The following is a 20568-nucleotide window of genomic DNA, read 5'->3' as shown; positions in this document are numbered from 1 at the left end:
TTAAAAACTAAATAAGTAAATTTTTAAATTTTTAATTATTTTAAAGACATTGAAAATACCCAAAACAATACATAATATATAAAAAATATATATTTCAGATTTTTTTTTGTTGTATTTTTACTATATTTTGGATTTTGTTTTTGAAAAAAATAAGAGAAAGAGGGTCGTAAATGACACATGCTTTGGATTTTCTAACCACTTACTTTTCAGCTTCCAAATATTATGTCTATTGATAAGCAGCAAGTTTTTATTTACCGTTTATATGAATTTGAGATCTTGCACAACACTAATATAAGATCACGATCACCTGGTAAGTAAATGCATGAATGCTTATATGTTTCTGAAAATCTGGATAAAGTCTCATTATGTTGAAGAGCAGAATTACTCCCTTTTCCACCTTATGAAAATGGCAAAGGCATTACGTGTGTCAAACTGTGCATAATCACAGGTGTAATCAACTGCATTTTTTACTTTCAAGTTTCTGGTTTTACTCAGATCTTGGCTTTCGAGGTCCAAACTACCATGCTTGCATATCTGCGCACTTTTTCCTCCAAAATTATGCATGCACGCTGAACCTGTCTTGCCTCTTTATAAAATTGTTACTGAGAGAATGCATAACAGGTTTCAACTCCAATCGTGTAAATGCTTAGTCTTTCAGGCTGTGTTGCCCTTATGGAATGAAAGTAATTATGCTTATAGGCTATAAGTTATAGCATTCTGCAAGACTACAAAGAATGGCTGTGGCGGACAGCTGAACACCCCTTCCCTCTGTGACTTGTTCTAAATTTACCCCCAGACACTTTGGTCGGAAGATAAGTTGCAACACAATGACATTCTGATTTGCGTCATTATACTGGTGTGCATAGAGAATAGTTCGAAGTTCTTATTGGTGAAGTAAGTCTATGGACTTAATTAAACTTCCAACAAGTTTAATTGACTTATTTAAGGACTTAATTGAAGAAAAATGAAGTTTAAAAGTCAATTGGGCAAAAACTTGAAGGAGTTAATTAAGTTCAAAGACGTAATTAAACTTCTAATAGGTTTTATGGATTTAATCAAGGATTCAATTGAAGAAAAATCAAGTTTGAAGGTCTAATTCGAATCAATTCGTAAATATTGAAAGATTGAGGACACAATTGAAACTTTGAAATGCTAAATATGTGCAATCAAGGGTTTAATTGAAAGAAATCATCTGAAGCATGAAGCTTAATTGAGGACCACATTGAAGAAATCTTAAACAAAGGACTACTTTGTAAAAAAACACTGAAATTTAATGGTCCAATTGAAGAAGGCTAGGGGTAAAATTAAAAGGAATCTAAAAGATAATGGTTGATTGGGGGCTTCATTACAAAGTGCAAAAGGTTCAAGGACCAAATTGAGAAAGACCATAATTTCATTATTCATTGTCTTTTTCCCTTAAAACAAAAGAAAAAAGATGCCTAGTCCTACCTTTCGGCCCTAATTTCTCCCTCACCCTTTTATCATACCACACAAATCTTATGTCAACTTATAAGTTGATATTTATACTTCACTCTAAGCTAAAATTTCAGCTCTTATTGCATTAAAATAACCTGTAGATTATCTCCTAAAAATACTACCCAACACTGCTTTACCTACAAAAATAGCCTTGTGTCCTCCCTTTGTCAGTTGCAGAGTAGGACAAACTTTTGTCTTTAGTTTTAATGAATGGTTGAGATCAATTCCTTAACATTAAGGGTTGAGATCCCATACCATAAACCCTAGAACCTCCCTATTTATCATATAAAATCTCATAAAACCCTAACTCAAGTAGCTAGGGGGAGGGGGGAGGGGGGGGGCACAGCCTTTAATCTCTTAGTTCTTGAAATCTAGTCCATCTTTTCTTGATGAAATGGTTGATGAATTATGTTCAATACTTGTAAAAGGTCCCCTCCTTAGAGTTTGGGTACTCTCCGATGATTAAGTCAATACTTGACACGACCAAAAGATTGATATCTTCTCCCAAGTGTAGGAGTGTCGAAGTAATAAATAACCCGACAAGACCGAGGTCGAACCATAGAGAGGTTAACTATATAAATTATAAATAACAACAACAACAACAACAATAATAAGTTAAAGAGGACTTTGAGATGTAAGATTAATGTGATGATTAAACACTGATAAAAACAAATGTCAAGGTTAGAGGATCCACTAATGATATTTCAAACAAGTATAATATACTCTTTTTATTACTCAACTGGAAACCACACACAAAGGAGGTTCCAATCGGATGATTTGTCATTAATAGCTCATTATAAATTGTTAACATGATCATATTAATTATTTTATTTAAATAATACCAAACTTTTAAATATTTTCAGGAATTCATGATGCTAACTTATGTTAACAACAAATCAAGTTCCTTTCATAGCACATGTGTAAGTTATACCATATGGTTAGGCTATGAAAGTGTCAAGCATTTGTTGTACCAAGTGTTATACAACATAAATCTAGATTAACCATTTAACAAGCAAGGTATTAAGAATTAATAAGATAAAAATGATAAGACATGTTAATAGCAAGTTGTTTAGGATATAAGCATTGAAGTCCATATTAAGTTTATATTATATTTATTCTTACACCATTAGTGTAACCAGGGGCGGAGCTAGGATTATTTGTTAGGGGGGGCCAAAATTAATATAACAATATATAATATTTTTTTTAATTTATTGTACATGAGTTGTGAAAAAAAACATGCATAATTTAGTTTTATTCAAATAACTTACTACAAACATATAATGATCTTTATATAGGGTAAAAGGTTTGAAACAATACCAAATTGACTCAAAGCAATGAAGTTAATTTCATCTTCATAATATATCAATCACTTTAATATTGATGGTCTTTATACCTAATAAATATAAACATACAAAGTATATAAGAAACATTAGTTAAAGTGAAGCATTATTTATGTTTGATAAACTTTGAAATAAAGCTAAAAATAATGAAGAATGATTCTTAACAATATCGATTCTAGTAAGAGGTTGCTCACTAATCAACGCAAATTCTTTGTAAACTGAAGCACATTGGAGCTGCTCAACCATAACATCAACATTACACATTGGAGTTGGTTCACTAGGCTATGAGTTATCAATATTTTTTTTTTCAATAAAAATCAATTCTTCTTATTTTGTTCATGGTTCAACCTAAAATCAAAACATATATCGTGAGAAAAAATTGATAATTTTGGCAGCTCTATTAAAAACAAAACATAAAAAAAAATCCAAGCATAATCAAAACAAACCAATAAAATATATCTAATTAATTAGGAAAAAAAAATCACTATAACAAGAATTCGAAAAACAATTGGTAGAACTAGCAGATCTGAGAACAAAAAAGAGCAAAAGTGGTAGAATTATAAAAAAAAACCTCATCAAATTATTAAAAAACATCTCAAAACAAAAATAGATTTTAAATTTAAATTACCTTATTTTGTTTGATGAAAGATAAATTAATTAGTGACTTTGCTTCAATTTTTCCGCAGAAAAATTTTACTTGTGATTTGTATTTGTATTTTTGTTTTTGACTAGCTACAATATTTATATTAGAGCTACGCAAAATAATAACTTTATATTTGCAGAATTTATACTAGGGTTGTGCAAAATAATTCAAAGGAAATTAAAAATAAAATCACGCTTCATTACTATAAGAAGACCCATCTCTTTAAAATAAAAAAACACTTCCTCACATTTAACTACCCAATAATAAAAAAAATTAAAATGTTTTGCAGGGGGGGCCAGGGCTCCTGCTTGCCCCCCCTTGCTTCCGCCCCTGAGTGTAACCTTTTCATCTTGACATAATAAACTTAACTAAACATAATGAAGAAGAGAAATATAAATAAACAAGATAAGAACATAAATAAGATACAAGTTAACTAAGTAAAGGAAATGAAATGAAAAGCATAAACATGATATTAATGAAAGCAAAACTTAAGCATTACAAAAATATAAAGAGAGAGAGAGCAAGAGCAAGATCTTGATCTGAACAATCAAGCTCCTAAATGCATGGTAAATGCCTCCTTTTATAGGCCAAAATTTAGAACTATTGATTTGATGATTAATTGTTGAGTGGGTGGCCAACTCTTGACTTGGTGAAAATCCTTATCTTCTTGTCTGAACAAATCGTCATTTCTAACGTCAGAATTTGAACCAACTTTACTCATGAAAGTTCTAGGAAATTGTCTCAGCTTTCCAGAAAAAAAAACTTGAGGTCATTTGAATTTCTAAAACTCGAGATATGGGATGAACACTGAACAGTGTCTGGGCTGCAGGACAGATTCAGACTTCTCAGTTGTTGCTATAATTTGGACTTGAAAAAAGCCTTTTTAAATCTTGGACTCCACATAAAAGTTTTAGGCCTATGTCTTAGCTTTCCATCCATATAAACTAGACCTAAATCCGAGATCTACAGCTCCAGATATGATCCAATTACCGAACAGTGTTCTAGTTTGGACTAAACCAGCATCTCTTTTCTAAATTTGGCCTTCTCTTTATCCTTTCAATTTCAGTACTTAAACTCATCAATCAATCCTTTCATTTATGTGATAGGCCTGCATTTAAGATGAACATTTACCATAAATTAAGGTATCTTATAGTATCAGACTTGTTATTATAAAACATGCTTTAGTTAAGGAGTTATTGATACTTCAAGTGCAAAATGCTGATATAAATCCTTGATAAAAATGCACTTTTAAATACTAATCACACCCCTCAACTAGCTTATTAGTAGTCCCTAGTAATCAAAGCGTTAAAATAGAAAAATAATTTGCAAATTCCACAAAGCAAGGCATTCATCATTCAACTTCCATTAATCTATCCAGATAAACAAACTCTCATTAAATTTATATATATACTCTCATTCAACTATTGTGATCAATATATCAACACATAGTTATGGGGCTTTACTTGGAAGAAAACAAATTTTTTGTTGTAATGTTTAAGGTTAACTTCCTTATGTTAGGGTTATTATCTTTTTCTTCTTTTTTTTTTTCTTTTTTTTTCCTTTTTTTTAATACACACACACACACACACACACACACACATATAACTTAAAACACAATGTATCTTTAACCCATGTAACAAACTTTCAGCTAATGACTCCCAGACCAGTTGGTCTTAGGGCATTAGGTGTTGAGACACCTCTACGAGCTTAGTAACTCGGGTTGCAGATACTGATACGTAGATTGTGTAATGTTTGGTTCCCTTAAGCTTTTCTCCTCAAGTCATGTAACAAGCGTTGGGCCAATAGCTCCCAAGTCAGTTGACTTTAGGGTATTAGGTGTTAAAACACCCCTTCAGGCTTAATTGCTTAGGTTAGGGAGGCTACGAAACCAAACTTATCTACGTTTTTATTATCATCATTTTTTTTGTTTTTGTTTTTGTTTTTGTTTTTTGTTTTTTTTTTATATACTATCCCTTTTCCTTAGTTGTTACCTTTAACAAAAGAACATGAATAATATAATAATCCAATGTGCAACCCATAATCATATGTTAAAGTGTGTGTGTGAATGAAAGTTTAAGAATACTTGTTAAATGAGTATATGAGTGGAATTAAGTGATAACAATGCGAGAGTTTGTAAACCTGAATATTTCAAGAAGTATTCTGATAGACCTTGTTAAGAATGTTTACTAAGATGCGTCTCAAGAATCACTTTAACAAAAGAACTCCTTTACTCTACCATTCTAGTAACAACAGTTTTGCAAATGGTTTATGAAATAGAAAACACAGTTAGTTAAAATTTAATTTTTTTTTAAATATCAACTACTAACCTTTCCCCCCAACCAAAACGAGACATTGTCCTCAATGTCCTAAGGTAGAAAGATAGAGTATAGAAGACATTACCTAAAACAACGAACACTGACAAACCTGAAACACTTAACAAATATAAGAAATAACAAAACACAATAATAAAACCAAAAGGCACAAAGTTTTTACAAACGAAGGCTCAAATCCAATCTAAACTTTTTACGTGTTTCCTTAGTTGACCAATTTATGCAACTCATGGAGGGATCAATTACAAGGATGAAAGATTGTAGTTGGTCAATCAATTGTTCAGCAGTAGCAGCAGAGATTATGATTTGTCGTGCCGAAGATGTTAGAAATTCCTGTTCCACAGCTTGATCAAGAAAAGACAACAAATTATCATAAAAACCATTAACATTTAATAGACCTATGGGTTTATGGTGAATGTGTAGTTTGGCCCAAAAGGAAATATGAAAGATCTCTTCCAATGTGCCCAGACCACCTGGTAAAGCAATGAAGGCCTCAGCATGGTTAAACATTGCATTCAGTCGATTAGACATTGTGGGGACCTGTAGTTCCTCTCCAATTGTTTTGCCAATGATGTCCCTTTTTGCTAAAGCTTTGGGGATGACCCTTAAAACCTGACTACCTCCTAAAAATGCAGCTATTAACACCCTCCCATTAACCCAAGGCTACTTCCTCCATACACTAAATGAATCTTTCTCTCAGCTAGTACCTGACCAAGATGATTTGCTAATTCTAAAAACTCTATTTCCTTCCCAGGACTGGATCCACTGAAAACACAAATATTTCTTATGTGATGACTTGAAGAACCTGCCATTTCTACACACTTCTATATCTGTTGAATGTATGGGTTGAGTAGAAATGAAGGGAAGGAAGAGAAGATTTTATAGATGAGAAATTGAAAATGCAATCATACCACCTATATGTAGACCAGCTGGAGTCTCACTCTCTTTTTTTTATTAATTAATTAATTTATTTATTTTGAAAAAGCATGTGTATGTATAGGTAGTTGTGATTGTGGCTCACATCTTCCCTTGGTTTTACATCCAAGAACGGATTAAACGCCCTTTATGGGTCAGGGATAGGCCTCCCATCCAGTTTTCTTAAAAACTGGCATACATGGTCTTTTTTAGTCAGATTCCCAAGACTATGTCGAGCATGTTCTTTATGGAATTATGACCATAAATCATGAATTGCATGATGCACATCTCCACTAGGATGCGTCTTAAGGGTTAATAGAAGATTATCTAAAGACCCCTTACTCAGACCGTCCTTAATGAATTGTATTTTATCTTCAGGGTTTACAGATACCATTCCTAAAGAACGACATGTTTCATTACAAGTCCATGTGGCATATCTGTGACAGACTTTCAGTCGTTTTGCACGACGTTTCTTTGCAAACTGCTTTTACCTGTTCCAGGCATGTATGAAATGAAAGAATTGGAGGACTCACCTGATAATCGAACCTTTGCTTCAATTAGCCAGCGAACATCTTCAGGAATTCCATGATTCATTAACAACTTCAATCTTACACATCTAGCATGATAAATTTTTGTAATCGTATTTTGAGGCAGAGCGAGAAAATACTTTTTCAATTTTTCAAGAGTGGTGTCCATTTTCAAATGAGAATTGGAGAAGAGATTCAAAGAAGGGAGAAAGAGCAAAGAATTGCACAAATATATACACGGATATCAGTTATCATGGGAAATTGAAAGAACCGACTTAAGAGTCACGGAGTACCGTTATCCGCCATTTGACCGGGGTGAGAGAGACTAGCAAAACAAAAGTCACACAAAAAAAAACACAAAAACAATGTGAAAAAGAATCAATCTTTATATACAAGATCACCCAATTCAATAGAGTCATTTTCAACTGAAAAATTGTCATAGTAAACTTTCAAACGATGTCCATTTACCTTGAAAACATTGTCATTTTTTGGATTCTCGATATCACATGCTCCATATGGATACACATGTTTCACAATAAAAGGACCGCTCCATCTTGATCTTAGTTTTCCAGGAAATAAATGGAGTCGAGAATTATAAAGCAAGACTTTTTGACCAACATTGAATGTTTTTCTTAGTATTTTCTTGTCATGAAACTCTTTGATTCTTGCTTTATGAATTCTTGAATTTTCATATGTATCATTTCTTATTTCCTCAAGCTCATTTATTTATAATTTTCGCAGCTGACTAACATCATCAAGGTTTGAATTGAAAGCTTTAATAGCCCAATAAGCTTTATGTTCAAGTTCTACAAGCAAGTGACAAGGTTTTCCATAGACTAGTCTATAAGGTGACATACCTAATGATGTTTTATAAGCAGTTCGATATGCCCAAAGTGCATCATTAAGTCTTAAAGACCAGTCTTTCCGATTAGGGTTCACTGTTTTCTCCAAGATTTGTTTGATCTTCCTATTAGCAAGTTCTACCTGTCCACTTGTCTGAGGGTGATAAGGGGTGACAACTTTGTGTGTGATTCCATATTTCTTCATTAAAGACTCAAATGACTTGTTGTAGAAATGTGTTCCACCATCACTTATCATGGCTCGAGGGATTCCAAATCGACTCAAAATATTTTCTTTTAAAAACTTTATCATTGTTTCGACTTGGAATTGCTTTTATCCATTTTAAAACATAATCTACTGCGACTAATATGTACAAGAAACCAAATGATGGAGGAAATGGACCCATGAAATCTATACCTCAACAGTCAAAGATTTCAATGACAAGAATAGGATTTAAAGGCATGATGTGACGTTTTGAAATAGATCCCAACTTTTGAAAATTTTCATAAGTCTTATAGAATGCATGTGAGTCCTTGAACATGGTGGGCCAGTAAAATCCACTTTGTAAGATTTTTGCAGTTGTCTTTCTTGATGAGAAATGACCCCCACATGCCTCAGAATGACAAAAGTTAATGACACTACTTACCTCATTGTCAGGAATGCATCTTCGAAATATTTGATCAGGACAATATTTGAATAAATAAGGGTCATCCCAATAAAAATTCTTCACTTCGTTCAAGAACTTTCTTTTATCTTGGGTACTCCAATGAGCTGGCAATTATCCTGAAACACGAAAATTAACAATATTAGCAAACCAAGGCATTGTAGAGACAAAAAATAAAGATTTATCAGGAAAGTAGTCATCGATTGGTGTGATGTTAGATCTTGAATCTGTTGTCAATCTTGACAAATGATCTGCGACAACATTTTCGGTGCCTTTCTTGTCTTTGATTGCGATATCAAATTCTTGAAGTAACAAAATCCACCACACCAATCTAGCCTTAGAATCTTTCTTAGAAAGAAGATATTTCAATGCTGCATGATCACTAAAAACAACAATAGGTGAGCCAACAAGATAAGACCTGAATTTTTCACATACAAATACTACTACAAGTAATTCTTTTTCAGTGGTGGTGTAATTCATTTGAGCACTATTTAAAGTTTTACTTGCATAGTAAATTACATAAGGTTTGTTATCTTTTCTTTGTCCTAAGACAACACCCACGACATAATCACTAGCATCACACATTATTTCAAAAGGTAATGATCAATCAGGAGGTTGAATGACAGGAGCAGAAGTAAGCAAGCTTTTAGGTTTAACAAAGGCTTCTTTACATTGTTCAGTCCATTCAAAAACATTTTCCTTCGTTAGAAGGTTACACAATGGTTTAGATATTACACTAAAATCTTTGATGAACCTTCTGTAAAAACCAGCATGTCCTAAGAATGATATAACATCTTTAATAGATTTTGGTGTTGGCAAGTTAGCAATTAACTCGATTTTAGATTTATCAACCTCAATTCCTTTCGATGAAACAATGTGACCAAGTACAATGCCGTTTGTTACCATAAAATGACATTTTTCCCAATTCAGTACAAGATTCTTCTCTTCACACCTGTTCAAAACCTTTTCCAAGTTAGTTAAACAATCATCAAATGAATCACCAAAAACAGAAAAATCATCCATAAAAATCTCAAGAAAACATTCAACCATATCACTGAATATGCTAAGCATGCATCTTTGAAACGTGGCTGGTGCATTACATAATCCAAAAGGCATTCTTCGATATGCAAAAGTACCAAATGGACATGTGAAAGTAGTCTTCTCTTGATCTTCCAATGCAATTTTAATTTGGTTGTAACCTGGATAGCCATCTAGGAAATAATAAAATTCATGACCTGCAACTCTTTCTAGGATTTGATCTATGAAAGGTAAAGGGAAATGATCTTTTCTAGTCATTGAATTAAGTTTCCTATAGTCGATGCACATGCGCTAACCAATAATAGTCCTAGTTGGAATTAACTCATTTTTCTCATTTGTTATCACAGTGACTCCAGACTTCTTGGGTATAACTTGGGTAGGACTTACCCATTTGCTATCAGAAATAGGATAAATGATTCCATTATCTAGAAGCTTAATGACTTCATTTTCACTACTTCTTTTATATCAGGATTAAGCCTTCGTTGTATTTCTTTAGAGGGTTTAGCATCTTTCTCCAAATAAATCCTGTGTGTGCAAATCAAAGGACTAATTCCTTTTATGTCAGCTATGGTCCATCCTAATGCACTTTTATGCATATTCAGAGTTTGTAATAACTTACCTTCTTGATGTGCATTAAGTTTTGAAGAGATTATTACTGGAAAAGTTTCATTTTCTCCTAAAAATGAGTATTTGAGATTGAACGGTAATGACTTCAAATCAGGTTTTGGTGGTTGAACACTTGAAGGTATGGACTTAATTGATCGTGGTGGCAATTCTTCAATTTGTGGTCTCCAATTGCATGCCTTTAATTCTTCCTGAAAATAGACCATTTGCAAATCGTCAGATTCATCAATCTCAGTTTCACTGGAAGTGGTTTGAAATTGATCATGAACTAATTTTTCAATAAAGTCCACTTTCTATAAATCATTATCATCTCCAGGTTGCTTGCAAATGTTGAAAATATTCATCTCCAATGTCATGTTTCCAAATGATAGCTTTATTAGTCCATTCCTACAATTAATCAATGCATTAGAAGTTGCAAGAAATGGACGTCCTAAAATAACAGGAATTGAATTACATGCTTTAATAGGTTGTGTATCCAAGACAACAAAATCGACAGGGTAAATGAATTTATCAACTTGTACTACACATCCTCAACTATTCCTCTAGGCACTTTTATAGATCTCTCAACAAGTAAAAGGGTTACAGAAGTTGGTTTTAACTTACCTAGATTGAGACTTTAAAAAACCGAATATGATATTAAATTCACACTAGCTCCAAGATCAAGTAAAGCTCTTTTAATTTTATGTTCTCCAATAAAGCAAGAAATTGTAGGACAACCAGGGTCTTTATATTTCAAAGCATTATTGTTATGAAGAATAACACTTACTTGTTCGGCTAAAAATGCTTTCTTTTTCACATTCAGTTTTCTCTTCACAGTGCACAGATCTTTTAAAAATTTAGCATAGGAAGGTACCTATTTAATAGGATCCAGCAACGGTATATTGATCCTTACCTGTTTGAAAGTTTCAAAGATTTCAGAGTTGTGATTGACTTTCCTTTGTTTGGTCATGGCATGAGGGAATGGAAGTGCTGGCGAGGAATCAGTCTTTTCTTTATAATGTTCAAATTCAACCCCTTCCTTACCCTCGGAGATTGACTCATCATCTTTCTCACAAGGTTCAAGAGTGGGTTTTTCAATAACCTTACCACTACAAAGAGTAATAACTGATTTAACTTGATCCATGTGTTGGCTTCCAGAACTACTTGCATTTGCATTGTATTGCCCCCTGGAATTTTGCTGTGATTGAGATGAAAACTTATTGTTCTCTTGAAAACTAAGAGTAGATGTGAACTTTGCAAGAGTATATTTAAGATTTGTCATGGTTTGAACATTTTCAGTGTTGATTGTCTCCTGCTTTTCAATGAAGGCATGTAATGTTTCCTCAAGATTTCTTCTAGGAGGTGGAGCATAAGGAGGTGCATATCAATGAGAATTTTGGAAAGTGTGGTGTGCTTGAAACGGTGGTTGTGAAGTTTGTGCATTATTGTTACCACTCTTTCAACTGAAATTTGAGTGATTTCTCCAATCAGGGTTGTATGTTTATGAGTATGGGTTATGGTTGGGCATTTGAAAACTGTTTAAAGCATGAGCTTGTTCATGGAGGCATTCTTTGAAAAAAGGTAAAGTTGGATAGTCATTAGTTGCATGTTCATTTGTTTCACAGATTTGACACACAATGTCTTGAACAAATTTTAATTGACCACTCTTTTTACATTCAAGTGCCTCGACTTTTCTAGCTAAAGATGCAAACTTGGCTTGGAGGTCATGATCTTCCCTAAGGTTGTACATACCTCCACTAGATATATGAGGTTGAGTTTTACCTGGTGCCTCATAAGTGCCCGTAGTGTCCCAATTTTGAGCATTTTCAGCTAGCAAATCTAGGTACTCCATTGCTTCATTAGGGTCTTTATTTTTAAAAGTTCTATTGCACATCAATTCCACCATTTGTCTATCTTTAGGTATTAACCCTTCATAAAAATGTGAAACCAATCTCCATGTTTCAAAACCATGATGAGGGTAAGTATTAAGCAAGTCTCGATACCTATCCCAACATTGGTAAAATGTTTCACCTAGTTTTTGAGTGAAAGTGGTGATTTGTCTTTTGAAAGAGTTTGTTCTATGAGATGGAAAAAACTTTTTTAAAAATTATTGTTGCATTTCATCCTAAGCACGAATGGATCCTGACCTAAGATTTTATAGCCATGTTTTAGCTTTATCTTTTAATAAAAAAGGAAAAAGCTTTAATCTAATGGTATTCATGCTACAATTTAAGTCATTATAGGTGTTGCAAACTTCTTCAAATTCTCTCAAATGCAAGTATGGATTTTCTAGATCTAAGCCATTAAAAGAAGGTAAAAGTTGAATAATACCTGGCTTAAAATTAAAATGAGATGCATCAGGAGGAAAAACTATGCATGAGGGTGCACTTGTTCTTGTGGGATTCATGTGGTCTCTAAGTGTTATAACACGGTTATTCTTATTATGAAGTGACTAGTTTTCTTCTTCGGCCATATTTTCTGAAAATGATGAGGATACCCTACAAAGTCTACCACTTAATGTACGTGACCAAACTCTCATGCACATGTAGGAAGAGAATAAAAGGAAGAAGAAAGCAAAAGAAAAAGAAACAAAGTTAAAGGTATTAAGAATAACAACAACAACAACAACAACAACAACAACAAGTTAAAGAGGACTTTGAGATGTAAGATTAATGTGAGGATTAAACACTGATAAAAACAAATGTCAAGGTTAGAGGATCCACTAATGGTATTTTAAACAAGTATAGTATAAATTCTTTTTATTACTCAACTGGAAACCACACACAAAGGAGGTTCTAATTAGATGATTTGTCATTAATAGCTCATTATAAATTGTTAACATGATCATATTAATTATCTTATTTAAGTAACACCAAACTTTTAAATATTGTCAGGAATTCATGATGCTAACTTATGTTAACAACAAATCAAGTTCCTTTCATACCACATGTGTAAGTTATACCATACGGTTGGGCTATGAAAGTGCCAAACATTTGTTGTATCAAGTGTTATACAACACAAATCTAGATTAACCATTTAACAAGCAAGGTATTAAGAATTAATAAGATAAAAATGATAAGACATGTTAATAGCAAGTTGTTTAGGATATAAGCATTGAAGTCCATATTGAGTTTATATTATACTTATTCTTACACCATTAGTGTAACCTTTTCACCTTGACATAATAAACTTACCTAAACATAATGAAGAAGAGAAACATAAATAAACAAGATAAGAACATAAATAAGATACAAGTTAACTAAGTAAAGGAAAGGAAATGAAAAGCATAAACATGATATTAATGAAAGCAAAACTTAAGCATTACAAAAATATAAAGAGAGAGAGAGCAAGAGCAAGATCTTGATCTGAACAACCAAGCTCCTAAATGCATGGCAAATGCCTCCTTTTATAGGCCAAAATTTAGAACTATTGATTTGATGACTAATTGTTGAGTGGGTGGCCAACTCTTGACTTGGTGAAAATCCTTATCTTCTTGTCTGAACAAATCATCATTTCTAACGTCAGAATTTGAACCAACTTTACTCATGAAAGTTCTAGACAATTGTCTCATATTTCCAGGAAAAAATATTGAGGTCATTTGGACTTCTAGAACTCGAGATATGGGCTGAACACTGAACAGTGTCTAGGCTGCAAGACAGATTCGGACTTCTTTGTTGTTGCTATAATTTGGACTTGAAAACGGCCTTTTTAAATCTTGGACTCGGCATAAAAGTTTTAGGCCTATGTCTTAGCTTTCCATCCATATAAACCAGACCTAAATCCGAGATCTAAAGCTCCAGATATGACCCAATTACCGAATAGTGTTCCAGTTTGGACTGAACCAGCATATCTTTTCTAAGTTTGGCCCTCTCTTTTTCCTTTCAATTTTAGTACTTAAACTCATCAATCAATCCTTTCATTTATGTGATAGGCCTGCATTTAAGATGAACATTTACCATAAATTAGGGTATCTTATAGTATCAGACTTGTTATTATAAAACATGCTTTAGTTAAGGAGTTATTGATACTTTAAGTGCAAAATGCTGATATAAATGATTGATAAAAATACACTTTTAAGTACTAATCAATATTATATGAGAGAAAAAGCAATCCTTTTTTAGAAGAAAGCTCTATAAATACATATATATCATTCGTAATAGAAATAAATTGAACCAGCCTCGTGGAGGTTACATTGGTTCCTTTTATAGCTCTTGACCCTTTTCATGGAAAGGAAAAAGTTTACATATCGGCCATATATCTCTGTCTTGTCATGATAAAATATCTCAGACTCATTAGAGTAAAACATCTCTGACTTATCAGAGTAAAATATCCCTGACTTATTAGAGTAAAAAATCTTTGACTGTGGGTCTGGCGATTTACCAAACCAATACATGTTTAAGCTCAATGTTTGGCTGAGCCTAGAGATGACAAGTCCCATGGTTCGCCAGACCCACGAATGTGTGGGCTAAACTCTTGGCTGAGACCAGGATGATAGGTTTAGCAGTTTGCCAAACCCATAAAAGTCTAGGCTTTGCACTTTATTGAGCTCAGAGATGGTGAGTCTGGTAGTTCGCTAGACCCACCCATATTTGCGACACTTGGTTGAGCCCAAAGATGATGGGTTATCAACCTAAACTTTGTTCATTTGCTAAAAAGGGAAAACTTATCATTAAACCTAGTTGGCTTATCTTTAATGGGAGAAGGTGTCCCTTAGGAAACAAAACGACTGCCTACATTAAATAAGGTAATTGAGTGAACTTCTAGAGTTCTGTGATGATATGAAAAATTATTCGTTCGATAGTGGGAGTAAAAAGTTTTTTTCTTTATAACTCTAATCATTCTTATTTGTGACTTTTCTTTTACTTTCATTCTTTGTGATTTTTGAAAATTTGTTCCCGTAACAAAAGCCAAATTATCTTTTCCACTTTTATTTTTTATCCAAAAAAGGAAAAACTATTTTAGATATTTCTTTCTTCAAAACCTTTTTCCTTATCTTTCTTTTACTCAGTTTAAAAAAAGACCACAGGAACATCAGACTTGTTTCTAAAAGAGAAGTGCTCCATCCATTGACAAGGAGTTCAGGTTTCAATTAGAACTTTAAAAAAGTGATAGGGGACATGGGTCTCTCATATTGAGACCTAGGATGAGAGAAAGTTCCACATCGATAACCTCCTCTAGTGGGAAGAATAAGAGAATATCCTCTCGTAAGAGTCCATCTTTTGCTCCTTTTAAAGACTTTGAGGAGAGAGGCAGATTGCCTCAAACTTCTAATGATGATGTCCCCGACAACATACATGTTACAAACATGGAATTTGTGACTCATAACCAACCTGGTAAGTATGTGGCCCAAATGCCTCACCCTGATGAGCGCATTAGCTAATTAACCTAAGCACCTCCTATAATTATTTTGAAATTACGACCCCATCTGTATGAATTCAATGGGATACTCTTTCCCTTTCTAAGGATTCATAAGGGATGTGTTTAGCTACTACCAGCTAGGCCCAGGCCAGCTGTATCCTAATATATGGACAATTATGTCCTCATTTGAAAATTTTTGTAGAATGATTGGGCTCAAGCCTGGCCACCAATACTGATGGCGGCAATGACATGTATTGGTTCTTCATCTTTGCTAACAGAAAAAATGGTGATGTGAAGAACACATTGATTGGGAAGCCATCGTCTATCAAGAAGTGGAGGGGGAGTTGGGTTGGTCGTAAGATATGTCAGGACGATCAATTGCTGGAGGGATTAAAGTCAATTTAGGGTTGTTCCCACTATTAAAGGGTTCCATATACGAAGTAAACAAGCCTCGTCTGAGATCATACTAGGAGAAGAACTGTGTCATGCTGGATTCGACCCCAATCGACTATGAAGTTGATAAAATGGCCAAAAGATATTACCAGAACATTTTGCAAGGTATAAAGTCTTCCTGCCATTTTCCTTTGCTTTCACCTTGTTTCAAAATCTAACCTTCATTTGTCCTTATAGGGTAAATAGTTGAATAAGAAGGAGAAACACCATGGGATCATCCTGTAAAGAGCTTGCCCTAGAGGTCTTTGTCTTGTGCCATTGGTGGAGGCAGAGGTGAAGAGAGGAGGGGAGACTTCTCCATCCTCGTTGGGAAACTCCTTATTCTTAAGGGTTCTGCCTCCATAGAGACAATAGTGCGGGCTATAGCCCCCTTGAAGCTAAGGATTGTGATCTTCCCTTTTCTAGGGAAGAAGTAAACCTAACTCCCCTTGTAGTGATTGCGAGTGCGACCATCTATTTCAATAAGAGAAAAATCTTTGCTACGGTAGAAACTTGTGCTCTAGTCCTATTGATAAATGCTCTTATAGCGGTGTTCCCTTTGCCTCAACTTCTTGCATTACCATCTGAGAAAGTGAGAATTAGGACCTCCACCGGAGTTAGCATTAATTAGTTTAAGGACATTTTCTTTGATTTGGCTCTAGGCTGTAATCTATTCAATTTCCCAACCCTAATGGATGAGGAGAGGCAATTGATAGAGGCTATGGTTAGAAAGAGAATGGGCCTTAATAAGGACAACCTTGAGGCGGTGAGAACACTAAAGAGGGTCCTTACCATCCCATCAGATATCTTTGTGATGTTTGATGAAAGCTTTTATCAACATTTGTGTTTAACTAGCCAAATGGCTTTGAGGCTACGTTTGTTTTACACCTGCTTTTGTGTTTGCGGTGTAACAAACACAGCAAGGTGTTTGGTAACAAACCAAACTGTGTTTTATACCGCGAGACCAACAAAAAAATTGAGTTTGAAACACAGTTTTTGTAAAGCAGTTTTTACATGCCTTTTTAACTGAGTTTCGTAAAACCCTGTTTATTTTTGCTTTTCAAAAGAGCTTTTGAAAATATTTGAGATTTTTTTATTTTTTTCTTTGCTTCAAATTAATTTTTTTTTGATGTTTTCAGATCATTTTGATGTGCTGATATCAAAAATAATTAAAAAAATAAAAAAATATATTATTTTGATGCATTTCCAAGTAAAAAGCACTTTGAAAAGCAACCATAATCACACTTTCACCAAACATTTTAATATGTTTTTTGCTACACATAAACTTCAACCACAATTTTTACCAAACACGTATCTAAATCCAACTAACCACAACTAACCACACTTTTTTTTAACTTACTTTTTTTAAACCACAACCACAAAAACTACCTAAAAAACAAACACACTCTTAATGTAAGGAAAAATAAACCCCTGTTTCTTAATTTTTTCTTTGGTTTGATGATTACCTCTTTAAACATTTATCCCTAGCAAACCTTTATAATGTGTGCCCATTCCCGGAGGCATTAGGCAACTGAAAGAAGTTATTTAAGGGTGATCGTAGCTACGAACAAGAAAAATCAAGCTGCATTTGAATAACTGCAAGGGGAAAAAAATTGTCATGGAGGCCGAGCTACAAAGCATTGAGGTGGCATATACCACGCTAAAGGACCAAGCACAAGGTCTTGCCTTTGAGTTGAGTTACATGGAAAAAACGCTTGCAGCCTCCTACTAGGGGTGAGCAAAAAAACCAGAAAACCGATTTAACCGAGAAAACCGGAAAAAAATTAACCGAAAAAACCGAACCGGTAAAAAAAACCGATTGAACCGGTTAAAATATTTAGGAAAATGTCCGGTTCGGTTCGGTTTCCGGTTTTGGTGTGCCTGAACCGGCCAACCCGAACCGAACCGAACCGGTTCGGGTTAGGAATGAAAAAAAAAAATATAAACCAAGCGGGCCGCCTCCTCCCATTACTTTCCCTTTCAATAACCCTAGCAGACCATTTATTTGCTTTCCCTTTCATACAGCCGCCCCCTCCCCTCCAACCCTTTCAATCTTCATTCACACTTCACCCTTCACACTTCACAGACACAGCCGCCCCCTCCAATCACCCCTACTCCCATTAACAGCCGCCTCCTCTTCACCAGTCAACGAGCTTAGGCTATTCTCGGACGACCATTCTTCGAATCTCGAAAGAAACCGTCGTGCGTGTGAGGTGGCGAAACTGTTACCACTTCCAGATCTTCTTCAATCTATTGCTTCTATCAAAGCCGATTACATCGCTCAGGTAATCTTGTCATGTAATTACAGATTTAATTAATTGTTGCTTGTTGATTTTATATTGTTTCTATTTTTCTATTTTGATGTGTTAATTATTTTGAACAATGTAAAAATGAAGGTGGACAAAAGAACACAATTTGCAAAGGAAATTGGAATCGTTGTCCCTGTCTCAGATTCTCAGAAGACAATCAATCGCAAACAATATGTCCTCATTTTTTTTTCCTTCTTTTCTTTCTCACTGGTAGATTGGAATTTGGAACTGCCAACAAAAGTTTGTATTTGAAGTTAGCTTTTTGAAAATTGACCCCATTATTTACTGTGGCTTAAGCTTTGAGATATTGCATGATTATGAATTAGTTTATATGAGTTGAAACTTGAAACATAGTCTGACAAAGATGGATTAGCCGATTGCTGGGAAAATAGTTTTCAAATCTCTTTGAGTGTGGCTTGGAAGGGAGAATTTCTGAAGAAACTCATGCTATGCTTTGTGTCTTTGCTTATCAAAAGAAATGATTTCATGTAAACTGTGCTTTATTGGTTGTTTATCTCCTTCAGCGATGGATTCTTTTTTGCTGTCAAAGAGGTTTCACTGCTTGATCAGGGAAGTCAGGGAAAACAAAGTATTTATCAACTTGAGCAGGTGAGATAATCTTTATCTTATTTTATGGTGTGTCAATATTCTCTACCCTTTGCTAACAAAAAATAATTTATCCTGAGGTATATAACTGGATTTGATCTTTTACCAACAACTTTGTTTTTATTTTCCTGATCATTTACTTTCCCTGTCGTTTTCAGGAGATTGTTCTTTTAAGTCGGTTTGAACATGAAAACATAGCTCAATATTATGGCACAGATAAGGTACTGTTTTCTTGCTTTCTGTTGGGTTCTAGATTTGATTGTTTGATCTACATCAATTCTGAATGGAACTGATGGAACCCAAGATATAATTCTGTTTCTTGGTTATTGTTGCTAGAGTAGGTGCAACTAGTTCTTTCCTCTGCAAGTCGGGTTTGGTAAGATTGATTATAAAGAAAAAGGTATTGGTAATGCACAATTTTGATTTTAGTGCTGATGTTAAGTGTGGCTTGATTTATGATAGATAATTATGTTGACAATATTGGGCTTCATGAATGATGATGCCAGTTTATTTCTGGTCTTAATAAGCTATACTACTGCTGGATTTGTGCTCTTTATTTATATGGCAAATTCTTATTCAAATCTTTGATATTTATCGTTAATGAAACTTCAATCTTGCCTCAGGTTGTCGACCAAGTCAAAATTCCTCCTACAAGTATACAATATTGTTTTATTATAATGTTATTTGTTGTTTTTTCTTTAAGCCCTTTGAAGGCATTGGTTTGTAATTTGGATTAATTTGGATTTTAACTTATTGATGTGTGACTATGTGTTATTTAAATGTTTTTGAAGCAGGAGAAAAAAATTAGAAAGGCAAAAAATATATTGAACACAAGATTGACAATAACAACTTAATATAAATGAATATTTAGTGGCAAAAAAATTAAATATACTTTGGAATTTTTAAAGAAAATTAGATATTATTAATATCATTTATAAGCCCATCAGAAATCCACTAAAAGCCCATTACGAAGCCCATTAAAAGCCCACTATGTTTTGAGTTTATTTCTTAAAAGTTATCAATTCGAGTTCCATAAATTTTAAGGTTACTTGAGACTTATATGGTTGTTAATTTTAGAATCTGTGTGATTAATCAAGATGCGTATAAGCTAGTCCAAACACCCACATTAATAAAATAAAATAAAAAAAAATTGCTAGTCAAATAGCCCAGATGAACTTCCATGCTTGTACAATAGGCGACCTAACTGTTTAGCACGCAAAACGAATGCCCTTTCTGTAACTATTCAGAAACTGTTCTCTTCTCTAATGTATACCTAAACATATCAGCCTCGCTCCTGATCACCACTTGAATCATCTTCCAAAGCATCAAAACTTCAACTACTAGAAACAAAAAGGTTATGACTGCAGAACATCCGTATATAAGGAACGCAAGGCTAGCTAGGATTTATATCAGATTCAGAAACATTCAATTTGTACTGGTGCATGTATACTTGCAAATAGAGAGATATACATATACTGTAGTTACAT

The sequence above is a fragment of the Populus trichocarpa genome, chromosome 2 (assembly GCF_000002775.5).
Source record: "Populus trichocarpa isolate Nisqually-1 chromosome 2, P.trichocarpa_v4.1, whole genome shotgun sequence".
Taxonomy (NCBI): Eukaryota; Viridiplantae; Streptophyta; class Magnoliopsida; order Malpighiales; family Salicaceae; genus Populus; species Populus trichocarpa.
This window is presented reverse-complemented; position numbering follows the sequence as displayed.